This window comes from Curcuma longa, chromosome 14 (genome assembly GCF_044706935.1).
Source record: "Curcuma longa cultivar G26 ecotype Majalengka, Jawa Barat chromosome 14, ITB_CL_G26_1.1, whole genome shotgun sequence".
In the NCBI taxonomy this organism is placed as follows: Eukaryota; Viridiplantae; Streptophyta; class Magnoliopsida; order Zingiberales; family Zingiberaceae; genus Curcuma; species Curcuma longa.
In genome coordinates this window covers 10,073,642-10,088,231 of record NC_133874.1, presented here as the reverse complement: position 1 = coordinate 10,088,231, position 14,590 = coordinate 10,073,642, and the positions used below count along the sequence as shown (strand labels likewise).

General features: G+C 34.4%; 1 pseudogene; it reads right to left on the bottom strand.

Annotated features, from left to right (window-relative positions):
• Nucleotides 1-11,811: 11,811 nt before the first annotated feature.
• LOC141844872 (putative UPF0481 protein At3g02645) lies at nucleotides 11,812-13,492 on the bottom strand (annotated as a pseudogene).
• Nucleotides 13,493-14,590: the final 1,098 nt, after the last annotated feature.

The window sequence follows — 14,590 nt, the reverse complement described above, 5'->3', positions numbered from 1 at the left end:
GAATTCTGGTGGAGAAATTCTCGAAGGATCGTTGTTGGGTTGCAAGGGTGCAAACATAGTCCCACATCTAAAACACATGGGAAAGATCATGAGTTTAAAAGGATGGAAAGTATCTCCATTGGTATGAGGTCTTTTGGGTAGAGCCCAAGAGCAAAACCATGAGGGCTTAGGCCCAAAGTGGACAATATCATGTCATTGTGGAGATACGGACATCCTTTTAGATCCTACAATTGGTATCAGAGCAAGGCCGCTCTTCACCGGACTTACCGCCGGATGAGCCATGATCCAGATCTAGCCATGTGGGGACCCTCGGGGAAAACAAAGGAAATAGGGGAGGCTCGGACCATGAGGGACATGGCAGCCGGACCATGAAGGACATGGCAGCCGGACCATGAGAAATGATAGCCGGACCATGAGAAATGGTAGCGGAGCTTCCAGTGGTCCTTTGTTTAAGGGGGGGATTGTTGGGTTGCAAGTGTGCAAACATAGTCCCACATCTAAAATACATGGGAAAGATCATGGATTTAAAAGGATGGAAAGTATCTCCATTGGTATGAGGCCTTTTGGGTAGAGCCCAAGAGAAAAACCATGAGGGCTTAGACCCAAAGTGGACAATATCATACCATTGTGGAGATACAGACATCCTTTTAGATCCTACAATCGTTGCCCACACAACGTTCGAAAAGAGGAGAGGAATACAGCAGAAGATCAAGAGGTCTTCGGGTACAAACTTCATAAGATATAATTTAATGTTTCCACGTTAATTAAATTATGCTTTTCATATTGGAACCTGTAAACCAAACACAAGAGCCCAATGATCTAAACGAGTCGATCAAACGAAGTTTGATCGACTATGAGGGCAACTTGAGATCGTTTCCGAGAAAATTTTTGTTCTGCAAGAATCTACCGGAACGGTTTTTCAAGACTTTCCCATCACTAATATCCGCTGCTTAGTTTTCTGATAAAATGAACGAACAAAAAAGTGACGACCGCGCTATTCACCCCCCTCTAGCACGCATCACAATCCTACAATTAGTATCAGAGCCGGCGTGCTCTTGATTGGACTAACCGCTAAGGGAGCAAAAAGGCAAAGATGGAGGGGGAGAATGTATTAATTTTAAAGTTTGTTTTAAATATCATATTATTTGTTTTAAGTGCAGGGAGAGAGGACACTATAAAAACTAGTGTCCTACTCGTAAGAATCGAACGACACCACCGGCGGTAAAGGAGTAACCGATGCTAAGAGCCCGGAGGAACAAAGAACATATTCAGGGCTTCAAGTGCCAAAAATGCGGACATTACAAGAACCAGTACCCGGAGAGGAAACGACAGAGAAGAAACCAGAATTAAGGGATGCGATACCGTCAAATTTATATATTTACAAAAATACCCCTAGGTTGTATGCTAGATTTATTTTTTCTAAAAATTTAGATAAGTTAGATTTGATAAATTGAAACCATTTGAAAATTTTAAATTTGGATAACTTAGAAAATTTAGATAATTTAAAAAATTTAAATTTTAATAACTTAGAAAATTTAGAGAATTTGAAAAATTCAAACTTGGATAACTTAGAAAATTTAAAAAATTTAAATTTTAATAACAAAGAAAACTTAGATAATTAAAATAGATAGACTGATTCAAATTTGAACAATTAAAATTTAAAAAATTTAAATAAAACTGAAATTTTATTAAATAATTAAATTAAATAAATTGAAAAATTTAAACTTAGACATTATCAAAAATAAAAATTTACCTAATTTAAATAAATAAATTAAAAATCCAAATTAAATAATAACTTGACCCATTCAAATCTAAAAAATTCAATAATTAATAATTTAAATTTAATTAATCTAGATTTAATTCAAATAAATAAAAAATTAGATCAATTCTTTAACTTATTCAACTAAGATAATTCATAATTAATAATTCAACTTTAATTAATTTAATAAATCTTAAATTAATACAAATTTAACCAAATAAGATAAAATTAGCAACAATTAAGATAAGTTAAATAATTTAAATTTATTTAGTAATTCAAAATTAAATAATCAAGATAATTCTAATAAAAAGAAAAATTTAAAATCTGTCAAAATAAATTCTAAAATTAATAATTTAATTATAAAAAATCTAAAATTAAATCTTAAAAATTCTTACAATAAATATTCAAATCTTAAAAATAATCATTCAAATTTAAAGATTAAAAATTTAAAATTAAATAATAAAATTAACTATAACTGTGTACCTTTTTATTATAAAAAATAAATAATTTTAAAATTTTAAAATTAAATCTAAAAATTCAAAATTAAAGTATAAAATTCTAAAAAATAATTTTATGAATTTTAACAAGTCAAATCTAAATCTTAATAATTCGAAGTTGAATTAATTATCATCATGTTCCATTTAATTATAGAACAAAACTTAATCTAGAATTAAATCCCCAATATTAAAAAATTAATAAAAAAAATTCAAATAAGAAATTCAAAATTCAAAACTTAAATTAAAAATTCAAAACATAAACTTAAAATTCAGATTTTAGATTTAAAATTTAAATTTCAAATTTAAAACTTAAATTCAAAATTTTAAATTCAAAATTCAAAACTCAAATTCAAAATTCAAATTTAAACATAACTTAATAGGAATTCAATAGCTATGAACTTAATTATAAAATACTTATAATTTTGAAATTAATTTAAAATATTACTAAATGAAACAAGAAATTAGTAAAATTTAAAATGAGTCAAAGTGGGTTGACACATTCGGGGGTCCACACAAAATGTATCAAATCAAGAATTTGATACATTATTAAAAATTAAAAAATTACTTAAATTATTTGACTTATGCATAATTGTCATGTTTATGTATATTTCTTATTTTAATTGTATATAAATATCATGTCATCATGTTTATTTGTTGCTTAATCTAGAACAATTAGTTAACGATACATGAATGGTTGACACTTTCCAACATAGTACCAGGGTGGAGCGAGAAGATAGTACATTAGGGAAGCTTAGTCTGGGTAGTCAAGTGGGGTAAGGAGTACCTTGATTGATCTGCTTAGTTAAGTGGAATTGACCGAAGCTACCTCGCCACATCCTAGACTAGTTAGACCAAGCCTTCTCAAGAAGTTGATTAAGGTCATAATTTCTTAAAAAGACTTTGTCTAAGGAAGTGGTCGTCGTTCCGATAACCAAGAAGGCCCTTGTCTCGCCACGACTTGAAAGTCAATTTTTGAAATGTGGACTTAATTGACTGACGATTAAACCTGAATCTAACACAAGGTCAAACACTCATTAGAACTTAAATTTAAAATTAATAAAGATAAAATTGACAACTCATCTCATATAATCCTTAAGATAACACTTGCATGTCATGTACTGAGGCACTTAGAAAAGGTGAGATGATAAGAACAATTAAAATATAAAATTTTAAAAAACTTTTCAAAAATTATTATAACTATTTTCATAAAAATTATTTTTGAAAAACTTGATATTTACTTGAAATTTATGCTTGTTGTGTGTATCTATAATATAGTTTCAAAATATTATATTTGAAAATTTGGTTGACCAACACTTAAACACAAACATATAAGTCAACACTAAGTCTAAGAACCCTAAGACACATAGGCAGAAAATCCTTGTGGTTAACAAGAATGTCCTAAGGAGAGTGCCTAGTTCAGGGGAGGTTATTCTTGAAACATCTATTTTTTAAAGACCTCCTAAAAACTAAGTTTAAAAATTCTAATATTTTGAAAAAAAATACTTTTTAAAACTCCTATTTTATAAAATATTTTACAAATTATGCTTTTAACTTGGAACAACCTCTAACACACATAGGGAGATTACTATATAGTCAACAAGGAGCCCTAAAAGAGTGTCATATTTAGAGGGAGTCCAAACTTAAAAGTTCAATAAAAAATTATATTTTAAAAATATTAACTTATTACCTCTGGTTGATTTAGATTAACCTCTAAGACACTTAGGGAGTTTATCTTGTGGTTAACAAAGAGCCCTAAGGAAGTGTCAGATTTAGCGGGAGGTCCAAATCAAAGAGTAAAATTATTTCAAAATTATCTTCTCTTGAAAAACTTTTTAAAAAATCATTTAAAATGTTTTATAATATATTTCAAAATCATTCTAAAATATTATACATTATCCTGTTAATTTGGATCAAACCCTAAGACACACAGGGAGATTGGTTTGTGATTAACAAAGAGCCCCAAAGACATGTCTGGTAAAGGGAGAGATTCTAACTTAAAAGGATAATAACTAATTTTTTTTAAAAAAATTATCTATTTTTAAAATACTCTAAAAATTATTATTATTTTGAAAATCTTTTCAAAACGTATGTTTGAAAAATCTGTTGAAAAATTGATTTAAAAATCATTTTAAAAATTATTGAAAAATTTATGCTTGAAAAAAATTATTTGAAAATCTTTTAAAAAATTGATTTAAAAAGACTTTGCAAAATTATTTTGAAAATTGTCTCAAAACTTATATTTAAAAAAAATTGAAAACATGCTTTAAAATCTATTTTGAAAATCATTTTAAAAATTATTTTAAAATACTCATTCAAAAATCATTTCAAAAGTTATTTTGAAAATTATATTGATAAAATACTATGAAATACTTTTTGTGAAAAGTCTCTTTCAAAATTATTTGAAATCTACTATGGTTTTTCAAGAACTATCAAGACTTAGTCGTAACCATAGGCATTACCATTATTGTTGGTGCAAAAGAAAATGGACTTAAAGGTAATCAAATTTTTTGATGTGTGAAAAGGTGGAGAAGGGATTTTAATTAATAATATAGAATTTTTCCAGATTGTTAAAATTCTAATTCATATTAACTTAAGAAATTATCAAACATCACAAAGAGGGAGATTGTTGGTGCAAGAAGCACTAGATCTTGTCTAGAGTTCTGATGTTTGACAATACACCTAGGTTTGGTCAGTTTGACCAAAGGGTTAATCCAAATAGGACCTGATGTTTGGATATGAGTGAAGTCTAGTCAGACTAGACGACTAGAAAGAAGTCCTAGTCGGTTAGACTAGTCAGTGAAAGTCTTGATCTGTATGATTGGGCAAGGAAGTCCTGGTGAGTGAAGCTAGGTAGGAAAAGTCCTAGTTGTAGGCTAGGCAAGGGAAAATCCTAGTTGTAGGTTAGGCAAAGATAAGTCCTGGTTTGAAGAATCAGACAGAAGTCTTAGTAAGGTCAAGTGCACCAGGTGCAAGTCCATGTAGTGTCGAAGGACCGGGAAGCGTAACCAAAGTCCAAGCGAGTAAGGTCAGGAGGACCAAAGACTTGGTGAAAGTCTAGGCGGTCAGGAGGACCGTGGCCTAGTAACAAATTCCTAGGGGTTGAGGATCATGGCTAAACGAGAAATCCAACAAGTTTAGAGGACTTGTTGGCAAAACTTCTCCTGAGTGGAGTGGGTAAGGGCACGTTCAGACTAACGTAAGATTTCATCAGAAATCTAAAGTTAGACACATAGGGTAATGTTTAGGTTTCTTGCATGTTTGTATGCTTGTCTTGTAGGAACCAAGAGCTGGAAGCAAGATGGAGAAGGCGTAAGTGAAGCAAACAGAGGCAGCTGAACCATGCCTGTTGTTGGGATGTATACCAGAATCCTAGCTATGTAAATAAACATTCTGAAATAAGAATCACATTTGGTCAATATTTGCATTTAGTTTTTATGCAAGTGTCCATTTAATCTATATTGTAGATAAACATGGTGTGCGGAGTCACACACAGAAGACCATGTTATCAGTTCCTTATAGATTATAAACAGTGTTCACAACCAAGATGGATTGGACAAACCATTGGAGTGGTTGTAGTGTAATTTGGTCTTAGTCTGTCTTGACTATAGAATTACACTAGTACACTAAGTGTGTATTGAGCAGGACCATCTGAGGATTGTTCGATTTATACTGACTATATAATCGAACTAAACCTCTGTTACTATAGATGTACATGCTCTTAATCCCGATATAATAACAAACACATGTACTTAGTATGTACTTCTTTGATTCATCAAAGGGTGAGATTTAGAACGATAGATCAAAAGGCCCGATGAGTTAGGAAGTAGTATTATGTACATGGTGTGTTGTTGATTATAGAAGGAAACTGTGTCCTATAATCTAGGCTGATGATGTCCCCTTGAGGAGCTCATAAGGATTATCATGTAAACCCTGCAGGTGGACCTTGTCCGCATGATAATAAGGTTGAGTGGTACTACTCTTGGATTAGAAGTTGATTAAATTCGAGTTGTCAGTAACTCATTTAATTGACGGACATACGATATCTTAAACACAGGGAGATTAATGTACTTATAGTAAGAAGGAGCCCATATTATAATATGGGATTGGTGCGGTAGTGCAATAATAACTCTCTAGTGGAATGAGTTATTATTGATAGACTTAAGCTGTGTGTTCGGTGAAGAACATGGGAAGCTTAAGCCCATCGGGAGACCAAAACCAATTCCTCCTCTAGGTCCCTGCTGTAGCCTCTGGAAATCCTCAAATCCGCCTTGGAAGAATTCGTGAAGAAACCAGGCATTCGAACCCATACAAAGCAGTGTAATCGATCAACTGATCGATTACACACCTTGGTAATCGATCAGCTGATCGATTACCAAGCTCCGTGGGAGATCGTCTGGTAATCGATCACCTGATCGATTACCAGCTGGTAATCGATCACCTGATCGATTACCAGGCTTAATGAGAAAAAGTTACGATGTTTAATCGATTCCTTGATCGATTAAGCACCTCGGTTCGAATTGGTAACTTCCGAAATCATACCAAATTCTCAGATCTGATTGATTCCAATCATACCATGTTTATGATTCAAATCATACCATATTTATGATTCAAATCATACCATGTTTATCCGATGGCTAGGCTATAAAAGAGGACCTTGCAAGGTTTTGAACACACGAAACAAACCTTTGGTGGCCGAAACTCTCGGCAGCCAACCTCCTCTTCCTCTTCTCTTTTCTCCAGACAAAGAGAAGGAAGGAAAGTTTGCTAGCCATCGGAGAGGAGAATTCTGGTGGAGAAATTCTCGAAGGATCGTTGCCCACACAACGTTCGAGAAGAGGAGAGGAATACAGCAGAAGATCAAGAGGTCTTCGGGTACAAACTTCATCCACACAATTCTAAGGTGAAAGGTACAACTAAAATTATTTTCCGCTGCAATTCTTTTAGTTGTATTTACCTTTGTATGGAACCTGAAAACAAACACAAGAAGCCAGCGATCCGCGGGGCCTCTTGGAAAGTTTCGTCCTTTGTACGAAAAATTTTTGTACAAGGGAAATCAACGGAACGGTTTCCGAGCGACTCCCTTCAATTGGTATCAGAGCGAGGTTTACGGCCTCTGTGTGTTTTGTTTTCAGTTATATGCACTAGACGCATGCAAATTAGGCTTAGTTAATAGTAGGATGTGCAATTAGATTAACTCTTTGGTTGCAGGCATCCTAGTTCCAACTATTATGGCCTTGTGTGAATTTTGTATGTGTGGTGTGTTGTGTTGTACAATTTTTTTCCCTCGGACATGTCGAGGTTGTTTTATAAATTGTATAATTAAGCACAGCGGGACGCTGTATAGTTTTAAATTTTACTATTCAATCTAGATTACATGTAAACTCCTTTGTGGAGTATAGGATTGATAGTTGTAAAATTTAAATTTTTATCTTGTACTCTGGACGTGCGTGGTGCTACGATGAGGACCGGAGACGCAACGGAGAAGGAAACAAGATGGACGGACGGCAAAGGAGGCATATAGAAGAACGGCGGATATAGAAGAGGCCATAATAGTTGGAAAATAATTTTTTTCCATATTTATTGCTTTCTTTTATGCTATTTAATTATATGCTTTATTTCTTTACCGTCATAAGCATAAAATATACTATTTATGGTCATGCTTAGTTTAGCGTGTTTAGATAGTGTTGGGTTATGCTTAATGTTTAATTATGTATGCATAATATAATTAATTCTTAAATTAGTTTTGTCTTAGAAGTGGTTGTTGCTCCAATAACCCATAAGGCCTTTGTGCCTTTTGGGGAAGAAGGTCATTGCCTCGCCACAGCCTGGAAACTAATTTTTGAGTTATTATGTATGCATGCATAATTAATGTTAAGGCATACTTAGGTAATACTAGGTAATGCTTGGTATAAATTATATAAGCATAATTTAATTAATTCCTAAGTTTTGTCTTAGAAGTGGTTGTTGCTCCAATAACCCATAAGGCCTTTGCGTCTTTTGGGGAAGAAGGTCATTGCCTCGCCACAGCCTGGAAACTAATTTTTGAATTATTAAATATGCAAATATAATTAAAATTCCTCGCATTAAATAACTAAGTGGGAGAGGGAATTATTTATTCCCGTGGTCTCCATTACTGGTTTGTAAGTGATGCGTCAAACTTGCGCGTTGGCTATAGTGCCTTCCTCCCCATCGGATGAGTTTGATTGCGGATCACTAGAACAAACTTCCTTTATGGATGGTTATAGGAAATTATTTAGGAATTTAATGGGTAAAAACCCTCCTCTTACAAATGCTTGAATTCGTAATAAAATAAACATTTATATAATTCTTGATCTTATTCCGCGGTTCCGCCGACACCACACATCAAACACTTCTCCAGCTGCATAAAACTTTTCCTTTTATTTATCTGCAATATAAGGAAATGCAAACTATAAGCAACGCTTAGTAAGTATATCATCTAACTCACAAAAACCATAGAAAACTTCGTAATAACTGATTTATGCAACATGAATGTTCATATCTAAACATGTGAGGGGATTTTCAAAACATACTATTCCATAATAATTAAACATACTAAACATCCATCCTTTGGGCCCTGACAAAGTACCAATGCGCGCATCCCTAACCGGTTCAGGGTAGCTAGCCACCGAAGCCGATTAGAGCGTACTAGGCACCTCGCGGCCTAGGGGCAACTTATGGAGCCCATCCCTTGGACACCTCACGGTCCGGTACTTGTCAACATCAAAATAAAGTAAAATACCTTTCTTATACTTCGTATATCATGCAATTTTGAAAGAAACAATTTACACATGCTTTAACTTAAAATGATGTCATGGCAGGAATACTGTATGCATGCTCTATCAAATCACATCATGGAAACAATAACGAAAGTAACGGAACAACTCATACTGCAGGTGAGAGATGTACTTACTTGTCTGCTCACTAGGTTTTAAATGCTAAGGTTTATGAAATCGGAGATCTTCTCCGATGTGTTCTAGCAGCTTCTTCGCGCGACCTAGCAAAAATCATAACTATAACTTAATCGAAATTATTAACCTAATCTAATTACTCAATTGGGTCAAGAGTTAATCGTACCCCAAATCAACTTACTATTTCCAATTAATCTATTTAATTTGATTACTTCATGAATCCACTACTAATAAACCTAACCTAACCAATTCACTAGGATTAATGAAACCTTAATTAGTTAATTACTATTTAATTAACCCAATCTATCATAATCGAACTACTCCAATTAACTTAACTAATCTTTCGATTAACTATCAATTAATTACTAATTAAAACCCATTTACGGATTAACTAATTAATTACTGATTAAACTATAATCATTAATCGAATACTAATTTATAACCTGATTAATTCAATACATCACTAAACTTAATTAATCCAGATTAATAATTCTAATTAACCAGCTTAATCAAATGAACCTTAATTCATTACCTAATGCTCTTAATTAATTAATCCTACTCGATTAATCAACCTAATTAAAATCTTACAATTAATCCCTTACCTTATCTAATTAACCCCATTAATTAAGATCTGGTCTTCGTCTTCTTCGCGTGAACGGGGCCGAACAGGGCAGCGTCGGCTGCTCGGCGGACGGAGGCTGAGGAAAGGGGGAGATGGCGGCGTCGGTGTGCTTCCGGCGGAGGGCGGCTGGCTGGGCGGTGGCAACCGGAGAGAAAAGGCCGGCGTTGCTTCTCCACGCGGCGGCGGCGAAAGCTGTCTTCACGCGGCCGGCTGCAAATCGACGAGTTGGCGACGGTGCTGAGCAGAGGGCGTCGCAGGCGGCGGTGGCAACCCCAGGGAGAAAGACCGGCGCTGCTTGCAGGGCGGCGACGCTGTGGAGGGGGAGGCTTCGGCACCGACGGCTCTGTTCCTCTTCACGCAGCGGCGGCGGAGGAGGGAGGGAGATCGGTCGCTAGGGTTTTGGTCGCGGCCTTCTCTTATAGTCCTCTTCCTCGGTCCGTTCCGAGCTTTTCGCCGGCGGAATCGGGCGGCGGACGCGGCTCGCGTGGGCGCGAGTCACGCGGAGAGGAATAAAGTGCGGCTTAGGTTTTTCTTAACGGGCGGCGGGTTAACGGGTTCAATACCAATCCACTAATCATCAATGGACTGGGCTTTTGGAAGGTTCTAATTGGGCTGCTAATTGAGCTCCTTATTGGATTAAGAATTAATTTAATTAAACTCTTAATTGGGTTGGCCTAATAGATTCAATTGTTAAACCCAAATGAGTCCAATAAAAATTAACTACATAACATAATTATTAAACTTAATAATTAACTCCTCCTTAATCTTTACCAATTCATTAGAATTATTTACAACTAACCCAAATATATTTATGAAATATTCCAAAACTAACCAAAATCTTAAGTGGGGAAAATAGGGTTGTTACATATGTCCTACTTTCTCGGCTTGGAGGTGAAACAAGGAGTTGATTGCATATTTATGACTCAAGAACAATATGCAAAGGAGGTCCTCAAAAGATTTAGAATGGATGATTGTAATCCAATTAACACACCGGTGGACTGCGGAACAAAGCTATCCAAGAGTGATGAAGGAAGGACGGTTGATCCCACACTTTTCAAAAGCTTGGTGGGAAGTTTACGGTACTTAACTTGTACTCGACCGGATATATTATATGGAGTCGGTCTTGTGAGTAGGTTCATGGAGGAGCCTAAAGAGACTCATTGGAAAGCGGCCAAGCGAATCCTTCGTTATATCCGAGGTACTCTAAATCATGGATTATTTTATTCTCACTCTAACAATTTTCAACTTGTTGGATATTCGGATAGTGATTGGGCTGGAGACTGTGATGACCGGAGAAGCACTTCCGGCTTTGCATTTTTCGTTGGAGATACGGTATTTTCTTGGATGTCAAAAAAAACAACCTATTGTTACTCTTTCCACTTGTGAAGCAGAGTATGTTGCGGCATCTTCATGCGTTAGTCATGCGATATGGCTAAGAAGTTTGCTAAAGGAGATAAAATTTGAACAAAATGAAGCAACTCAAATTTGCATTGATAACAAATCGGCAATTGCATTGGGGAAGAATCCAGTATATCATCAGAGAAGTAAGCATATTGATGTTCGCTTTCATTCTATTCGCGAACATGTGAAGAACAAAGATGTGGAGCTAGTCTATGTGAAGACTAAAGATCAAGTCGCTGACATATTTACCAAGCCACTGAAGTTTGAAGATTTCATCAAGATGCGAAATTTACTTGGAATCACAAAATTAAATTTAAGAGGGGATGTTGGAAAGTAAACTTAATTTTGGATAGAAATGATATGGCAGCGATATTATGGAAAGAAATGATATGGCAGCGATATTCATATCAGCGATATTATGGATAGAAATAATGTGGCAGTGGTATTATGGATAGAAATGATTTTGTAGCGATATGGATGAGGTGGAAAGAAAGGGTCTAGATTCAATGTATTTGAGGATAGTGCTTATCTAATAAGCCTATAAATATGTAATGTTTATAAGAGATTAAGAATAACGAGAAATTGAGTAGATTCATCCATATTTTAATTTATCTTCTTCCACAAAGTTTTTCTTTTCCCTTCTCTATTTTTCCAACAGTGAATCCCAGATTCATTTAATATTGTAGCACTAGGCATCCATGGTAAGGCAAAGACTTGGAGATCCTCCTCAAGGTTAGCATCTCGAACAGTGCATATCTTGTTCACCTGCGATAACAAAGACGAGCACAGCTTTGATGGCAACGATACGAGTACCGTTTTAACTAGCTTACAGTACTGGCGGAGGAAGCCAAATGTTGAGGACTGATTTCCATTGCCATCGTTTCTTGTCGGATCAATGCAAGAATGAAAAAGATGAATTATGTGGTGAAAAGTCTCCTTGTCTGAGGGAAGTTCCAAGTTGCTTGAGGTACGCATGTTGATGAACTCTAATGTTAGATTTAGGAAGGGTTCACCCTGAGGAAATGCAGATTGGTACAAAGTTTCAAGAAGAAAGAAAGGAAGCTGGTTTTCGAGCAAGAAGATATCTTGTTGTACTTGTACTCGAGTCCACTGGTACTCTCTTCTGAAATCTTCATCTCTGTGTTCCACTCCATTATTGTAAGCATCACAAAGCATCCGTCCAGCAACATCATTTCCACGAAACTGTTGCTGCTCATCTTCACTTCTTCCGAATAGGCATCACGTGCTTGCGTTTCCAGCTTCTTGATCTGATCCAGATAGTCCACCAAGGTAACACCAGGGTTCTGCTCGAGGACAAACTTGAGGTACTTCCATTTGAGCTGATTCATGGCCTGTAGATGAGGTTTGTCGCAGTGGTAGGGGCCGAGCGAGACTAGCAATGGCTCATAGGCTTTGGGGTCGACACTTTTCAAGATATCCGGGACTCTGTAGATTGTTGGCTCTCTGTTTCTGTCCCTAAATTTTGTGTCTGACACCTTCTTCTCCAATGAGGCTACCCAGCTCATGTCCAGTACTGATGTCTCAATTCCCTCATCGTATGTGCTATTCATCTTATTTCCAAATGATTTTCCCTTGAAGATCACAATGATTCAAGTAGCTACAGATGCCACGATCAAACACAAGAAGGAAATAGCACAAGGGAAGGGAAATGGATCAGGTGACAGAAAACAATCAAGTATAAAACTAACCTCAGAAATCTTTCGCTAGGCCAAAATAGCTTTGTCTTTCAGCTGCTGCACCATATTTTCCTCCAAACAATCTTAAACTTGCTTGCTAGATTGCTTGGTAGATTGCTACTTTCTCACACAAAGCAAAGCAAGGACGACTTATGAGATGATTATTATTTACAAATTTCTTCTTGGACAAAATTGCAGAATTTACCAGAGCATGCAAATTCTAACCCTTTGCAATTAATTATGAGTTCTGACATGACAGAATTAATGTCTTTTGATAAAAAAAATACTTCCAAATTGATAAAATTGGGATTTCTCACACTCTGGTTGCAATTTAGAATTGATTTATTATAAAATTATATGATAAGAATATTTTAATAAAAGATGATAATACTCATCCGGGACAGAATTTTTAAATGAAAAAAATTAATTCTTTAAACACATATGCGGGGATTTAGACCTCTCTATTATTATAAATCTACCACTCGAATACCAACTCAATTATAAAAAAATATTTTAATCATAAATAAAAAAAAATGAGGAAGATCCGTGCTTTGAATTTTTAAACTAAGGTATTTGATTTAGAGAACGAAAAAAAATTAGTGTCTTTAAAATGTTGCCGACATATTCATCTCACATGTTGGAATTCTAATTAATAATCTCTAATGGAAAAAAAACCCCTAAAAATACCACTAAGAAAATGAAATTAATATATAAAATACATATAATATAAGGTTATAATATAAGAATATAGTTGGATATAAAATTATATTTTGATTAAAAAAATATGTATTGCAAAGATTTCTCATGTCTTATTATTGCCAAAGTTAAACATTTATTAATATAATTTTAATATTTTAATATATTTTTATTCTTTAAAAATGTAGAACCATATTTTGGTAAAAAAAATATATGATCTTGTGTAATCGAATTTTGGGAACTTACTCAAGTGTGAAATTGAATAAAAATAATTATTTTTGATTCATAGTCGATGATTGATTTACTTGAAAGTTCAATTCAAGTGGGTTGAACCGTTGAATCAACTTAAAATATTTTTCTTGCAAATAAAAAGATTTTGCTTCTAACTAAGTTGACGAGAAGTGAATTAAGTTGATTAGATTGAGTTGAGTCAATTGGATAGTAAATTCATCCACCATTTAAATTTGAAAATTTAAACTGTTTGAGTAGATCTTATCCACTTAAATCAATTAGATTGAATTGGAGTTGGCCTAAAGTATTTTGGGAATCAAGATGAATTGACTGGCATTCATTGAGGCAATTGTAATGGATTTGAGTTGACTAGACAAGTAGTGAGTTTAACGGAGATTTTAATTGGCATACATGACTTCCATGATCAATATTTCAGTCGACTAATTAGAATTTGAATTGATTGGAATTAAATAGAACAACCAATTGAAACTTATTAAGTTAATTTTTAATGCTAGAAATAGAGAAGCAAAGGGATCTTGTCAAACAAGAAAAAGCAATTGTTTTATAGTCGCTCCATTATTCGACTAGTTTTATTATTTCTTTTATAGTCTTTTATTTTTTTAGCTTAACGTCTCTACTTTTAAACTCTAATTTTTGTGATACAAGCTTTTCTTTTCTTTTGTTTTTGTTTATATTTATTGTAAAATCTTTTTGTCCAAGTTTTATTCACCTCTGAATATATTTCAAGAGATGAGATG